The sequence below is a fragment of the Vitis riparia genome, chromosome 15, assembly GCF_004353265.1.
Source record: "Vitis riparia cultivar Riparia Gloire de Montpellier isolate 1030 chromosome 15, EGFV_Vit.rip_1.0, whole genome shotgun sequence".
NCBI classification, from domain to species: Eukaryota; Viridiplantae; Streptophyta; class Magnoliopsida; order Vitales; family Vitaceae; genus Vitis; species Vitis riparia.
The window spans coordinates 12,988,608-12,995,353 of record NC_048445.1 but is presented as its reverse complement, the minus strand read 5'-3'; positions in this window follow the sequence as shown (position 1 = coordinate 12,995,353).

Below are 6,746 nucleotides of genomic sequence, written 5' to 3'. Positions count from 1 at the left end.
TACTTTTCTCCTCAAAATACAACAAAAGATTTTACAAATTGAATCTTTTGAATTTGATGATCCTGGCCTTGAAATTATTTGCAAAATCTTTTGCTAACATACAAAATCCTGATTGAATTTGTCCCACCATTTGATGTTGAATTCTCTAGAGAGAGATAATGGAAAAGGATGAGGTTGCTCTTGCTTCTTGATAATATTCCATGAGAGAATCCATGAAATTCTTAATCTAGAACAGAACGTCAGGAGTCTTGGCTGAGATATAGACTGAAATGAAGTCTTCCTCTTGTAGAAGTTGAATTTTTCTTGTATTTCAGAAGGAAATATGGAGTCTAGTAGACCAAAGAAAGTCCACCATTTTTTAAACCAAGCAGGAAATTTGGTATTACAGTTTCTTGAGAATTGGATGAACCAAGAATGTTGGTAGCTTTGCAAATAAAACATATTGTACCAAACGTCCATATAATCTATATAATTGTAGCTCATGGGATGGAAAGGTTGAATAAACGCCTTGTAGATGAAATGTTTTTTATTCCAATCAGCAATGGTCATGACTCTAAGAATTTGACATTTGGAAAAAGCAATCCTCTAAGGATTGTTTTTATCAGTGTTATGAGTAATTTCAACTGAATCGGTGTCCACTAAAATGAACTCATAAAATTGTCGAGTTTTCAAAGGATCATTGGAATTGAAGGTGACTCCTTGAGGAAAGATGTAAGGAAGAATTTTAGGAATTTCTTCATAATTGTACTCTGGCTCAATGAAAGCAATTTCTAAGATTTTGGGTTTTTTTAAAAAAAAATATTGACTAATTGAAAAATAGAGAGAATGAGAAGGTAATGTTGAAATAGTGCTAGGGCTGGATCGACTTTTTTTATTTAGAAGCTTGAATAAAACTTTTTGAAGGTTGAAGAGGAGGAAAATCTGGACTCAAAACTTGAAAGGAATTTGACGTTTGTAATGGAAAAGTAAGATGAATATTTTGAAAATTTGAAATCATTGCATATGAAGCTTTTGTTTTCTTGGATGATGAAGGAAGCTGGGGCCTAACGGGAGTACCCATTAGGATGGAAGAGGATCCTTACCCTGCAAAAACTCTCGAGTAAGAAAGTTAGGAAGGGAATTCAACTCTCTTTTGATAAATTCAATTTCAAAATCAAAATTTGAAAGTAAAGCTTGTCATCTTCCAAAAATTTCTTTTGAAACTAAATTTTTAATATCCTTTTGTAAAATATCTTTTGCAGCTTTGCAATCAATTTTTTAAAGAAATTTTTTATTTATAAAATCACTTTGAAATTTTGAAATACATAAGACTATAGATAAAACTTATTTTTGACAGTTGAATAATTTATTTGAGCGCCCAACCAGATCCCTGAATGATATCTAACTATATGCACTTGATTGTTATATTTTTGCTTTAATATGCCTCCATATCCTAAATTTGATGTATTTGATTCTACAATGAGCAATGCATTTGGATAAGGGATGCTAATTCATGGTAAATGTTTAACTCTTTGTTTAATTCTTTGACCAAATTAGTATGATGCTCAGTCCATGCAAGTGCATTTTTCCTAAGTCTTTTGTATAAAGATTCACAGATGATTCTCAAATCTTTAAAGTAATCAGAAACATAATTTAAACATCCTAAAAATCTTTGCAATTGTTTTTTATCTTTTATTTCATCAGGAAATTTGTCAACAAATTCTATTGACCTTCGAATCAGTTTTGTTTTTCCTTGAAAAATTTCATGTCCTAAAAATCTAATCTTTGTTTGAAATAATTTTATTTTTTGAGCATAACATGCCATTCCATTTGCTTTAGATTGAAAAACTTCTTTAAATGAACAAAATGTTTTTCTAATGAATTAGAAAATACTAAAACATCATCAATGTATACAATTATGAACTGAAAATGAGGGTTAAAAATATCATTCATAATATTTTGAAATTCAGAATGGGCATTTTTGAGACCAAAAGGGACAGTAAAAGTAGTTTTGTATCTATCTTCTTCTTTGATTTGAACTTGCCAAAATCCAGATTTCATATCAAATTTTGAATATATTACAAAGCTATGCAGTCTTTTGAGTAAATCTTGCTTATTAGGAATAGAATATCTTATCCATTGTAATACTTTATTTAAAGGTTTATAATTGATGACTAATATAGGTACACCTCTTTCTATTTCAGCAGCATTTTGAACATAAAAAGCATCACAACTCCAAGGAGATTTTGAGGGTCTGATTAATTTCTTTTTTATTAATGAATCGATTTCTTGTTTACAATATTCTAAAAGTTTTTCATTCATTTGAATAGGTCTAGCCTTAGTGAGAATTTTAGACTCATCAAAATTTTGAATGTAAGACAAACTTATCTCATGTTTCTTTTTGGACCAAAAAACATTTGGAAGATCAGAACAAATTTCTTTTTGAAAAAGATCTTGAATCTCTTTTATTTTCTTTTGAACTTTATCTTCTAGAAGTTGTTCTTATACCTTTTTATATTGAATTTCTTTTGATAGAAAATTTATATGAGCTTGTTTTCTTTGAATTAAATTTATCCTTTTATTTATTGAATCACTTTGGACTTGATATAATTCATTTTTAGTTAATGGATATATAAAAGGAAAAAATATGGTGTTTCCTAATATTGTAGCTTTGACACCTTTATCATTTACTTGAAAAAGGTAAAGTAATGTAATAAAAGGAGTTCCTAATATTAAAGGTTCAATCATATTTTGTACTAATATAAATTGAGTTCTAAAACAATAATTATTTTGACATATATGAACATTTTGAAGTTTAAATTCTATCTCCAATTTTCCATTATTTGCAGCAAAAAGTTCTTGTCCTATTTTTTCATAATATTTAATAGGAATTAATCCTTCTTGAATACAATTCATATCGGCTCCTAAGTCTATTAATACTACTATTTCCATTTCAAAATCTTTAACTATGAGTTTTACATTTGTATACCATATTTGAAAATCAATTTTTGATATTGTATTTATTAATGATTCTATAGGTGTTTGTTTATTAGGTATTATTATTCCTGGATCTTGATTATCAGATGTTTCAACAAAATCTTGTTTATATTGTATTATATTTCTGATTTGTTCATTTTCTAGTTTTATTTGTTCATTTTCTTGTTTTAGTTGATCTATTTGTTTTTTTATTTTTTTGTATTTCTTCTTGCAAGTCTTCAATAGTTATAGGCTTTTAAATCTTTTTTAATCTATTAAAATTTTCATCCATTGAGTATTGTGTAAGTTTAATTTCTTCAGTTTTATTTGAATTTTCCGTGAGAATTACATTTTTAAAGTTTTGTAAATAATTTCTTTGTGTTTCCTCATATTGTATTTTGTTTATAACATCAAAAAATACTTGCTTTCTACTTTTCAAGATATTACATTTATTGTTTTAATTATTTTTGTTTTTTCTTTATTTTCTACTTTTGGTGTTTCATTAAATTCTCTCGTTGCCTTTTCTATCTTTGATGTTGTTGTTGATTTTGTTGATGTTTCCTCTACCTCTCTCGAGGCAGAAGAAAACAAAATTTAATTAAATTTTGTTTCACTGGACTCTTTGTGGACCCCGCATTTTGCTTGATGCGTTCCCACTCGATGACGAAACTCGCTTTTTATTTGGTTTTATTTTTATTAGTTTATATAAATATTCGTTCGCATGTATTTATTGAGTGTGTATAGAATTGAACATCAAACAAACTAGAAATTTTGTTTAAATGAGAGGAAGAAGTCAGTAAATGTGTTTTAATAAAACAACAATTTTAAAATATTATTTTTAATAAAAGAAAGTTTTTATTTTATTTTATTTTATTTTTTATTTATAAAAATTCAAAAAAATGCATTTAGAAAAATCCAAAAGAAATGTTTTTAATGGAATTTGAAAATTTGTTTTTAAATAATATTTGTTCAAAAATTTCTTTGTTTAACAAAAATTTTCCGAATATTGTTTTGCAAATAAAGTTGTCCCAAAAATTAATTTTTAATAAAATTTTCCAAAAAAATGTTTTTTTTTTTAAAAAATGGATTAAAAGTCATTTTTAGAAATAGATGATTTATTTATTTATTTATTTATATTTATATTTTTACTTTTATTTTTATTTTTTCCTTTTAATTAAAATTTCTTTTGCAAATAAAGTTATGTCATTTTAAATAATTTGTAAAAATCACTTTTTTAAATGAAAATGAATCTAAATACTTTTGTAAATAAAATTGTAAAAATTCATTATTTTCTAGTAAAAGTAAGTGAAAAATAATTTTTGTGCCCAAATTGAAATTTTGTAATGAATTCTTTTGATACAATAAGTGTAAATAGTTTTTTTTTGAAAATTGAATACAATTAAAATTGATAAAATAAATTGTTTCTTTTTATAAGTAAATAAATGAATTTCATTAATTCAAAATCATTTTTAATAAAATCCTTTGAAATTTCTTTAAAACTTTTTTTAATATATTTTATTGATTTATTTCAATAAATCATTTTGCATAATTCTCTTATTATTTATTTTGTGTATTTTTATAATTAGATTTCATCATTGTTTTTGTGCATATTAATTCTCACAATGACTTTTATATTGATTATTTTTCTTGGTATCCATAATTAATTAATTAATTAATTGCTACAATTTCCTCAATTCGTTTAGTAGAGGTCGTACGTATGCGGGCTTAGAGGGGTGCTACGGCTCACCACCGTACCTTCTCAATAAATAACCTGACCCCCAGACCTAGACTTGGTTTTTCACAGACCCGTTTTTTTCCTTCAGGAGTCACACTTAGGATTTTCTTTGTTATTTGATTTTTCCCTTAAAAAAAATAAAACAAAAATAAGTGGCAACTCCAAGTTTTTTTTTTCTAAAAATCAAATTTTCATCAAATAGAATAAAAAGCGAGTTTCGCCATCGAGTGGGAATGCATCGAGCAAAATGCGGGGTCCACACTCTTCTTTGAAATTTTACTTGACTCTTCTTGATTTAAGTTTTGTTGATCTAATAATTTTTTATTATGTGGAGAATTTTCTATTGTTTTTCTTGAGGTTAATGTTGCAACTCTTTTAAGGGATTTCCTAAATTTGAAAAACCAAAGGAAAAAAGGAATAGTGATCCTAACTTGTTGCATATATTTTTCATATTGTTTTCTTAAAGTGTTTCTAAATTGAGGAGGAATTTGTTGAAAATAATTTATTTTTGCAGTATTTTGAGGAGAAAAATAATTTGATTTAATCAATTCTACATCAGGAATAAAATGATTTCTTTTAATATTTCTTCTTTAAATGATATTTATGTTTAAAGAAGGTTTATCATGATTAGAGAAAATATTTGACTCAAACTCTTCTTCAAATAGAGGAATTTCTGAAACAAAGTTTGATATATTTTTTAGTTGATTTTCTATTTGATTTGATTCTTCATCTAACTTTGAATTATTAAATTTTATATGATGACTATATGATGATGCAACTGATGATGTAGGTAATGAATTTGTAAATTTGTTTATCTTATATGAAGAACTTTCTAAATTATATGCAGAACTATTTGATGCAGATGCAGAACTATCATGGGACCTAAGAGACCTGGAAGAACTACCTCTACTTAATTTCCTTATAATATTACTCATTGTCACATAAAATAATCACAACCTTGTCCTTAATCAATTCAAATAATTTTTTGAATAGGGATCACCACAAGCAGATCAACATGGGACTTATGCTCCTTCTGCCCTCAAACACCACTATCTAGGCAGACCAAGCTGTTCACAGGAAATTCAATTCCAACTAAGTCGGGACTAAATTAGTGATTAATTACCGTTCCAACTCGTAACACCACTTGGTTCTCAAGTAGAACGTGACTCTGATACCATTCACACCCAAGACATATAACAATTCATGCACACAACAAATTAATTTTGTCTAATTAATTGTTAAAAAATTATACTATCTCAAATTTTAAAAGTAAATTTTGATATATAAAGTAAGTTCGTACGTTTATACATGAATTATCATTTTTATATAGAAATTTCTAAAAAATAAAAAACATGAAGTGTTTGTGTCATTTACATACACTTCTTGTTTTTCCTCTTTAAGAACATAAAATGATATTAACTCCTATATTAAATACAATAACTTGTTTAAATTTATCTTCAAAAAAAAAAAAAAAATTTGAAGTATGAAAAAAATTTACTATTTCAATTTTTAAAAATTTTGAAAGTAATTTTTAAAAGCGTTCAATCCATACTTTTTATATAACAATTGTTTTATTTTATATAAAAGTTATTATCTGTTTCTCTTTATATAATAATTTTTAAAAAAATATATGCATGACACTTAACATTCTACTAGTAGCAGATTTTTTTATAAAAGTACGGTCATTTGGAACAAAAAAAAAAAAAATACAATAAAATATTTTCAAATTTATAGCAATTTTTGCCATGTTGGATTTTGGCGTGGAAGGTGTTTCAAGAGACACCTTTAGTATAATTTTTTTTTTAATTTGTGGTTGACATGAAAATTGTGAAAAATGTCTCTTTAATAAACATCTTTAGTATAAATTTAATTTCGTAAAATTACAAAAAGTGTCTCTTCAAGATACGTCTTTAATATAAATTAATTTTTTTTCAATGTGTTAATGATATGAAAACTCTTCAAGAGATATCTTTAATATAAATTCAATTTTAGTGAAATTATACAAGATTTTCAAGGTATAACTTATATGAAAATTATGGAAAATATCATATATAAA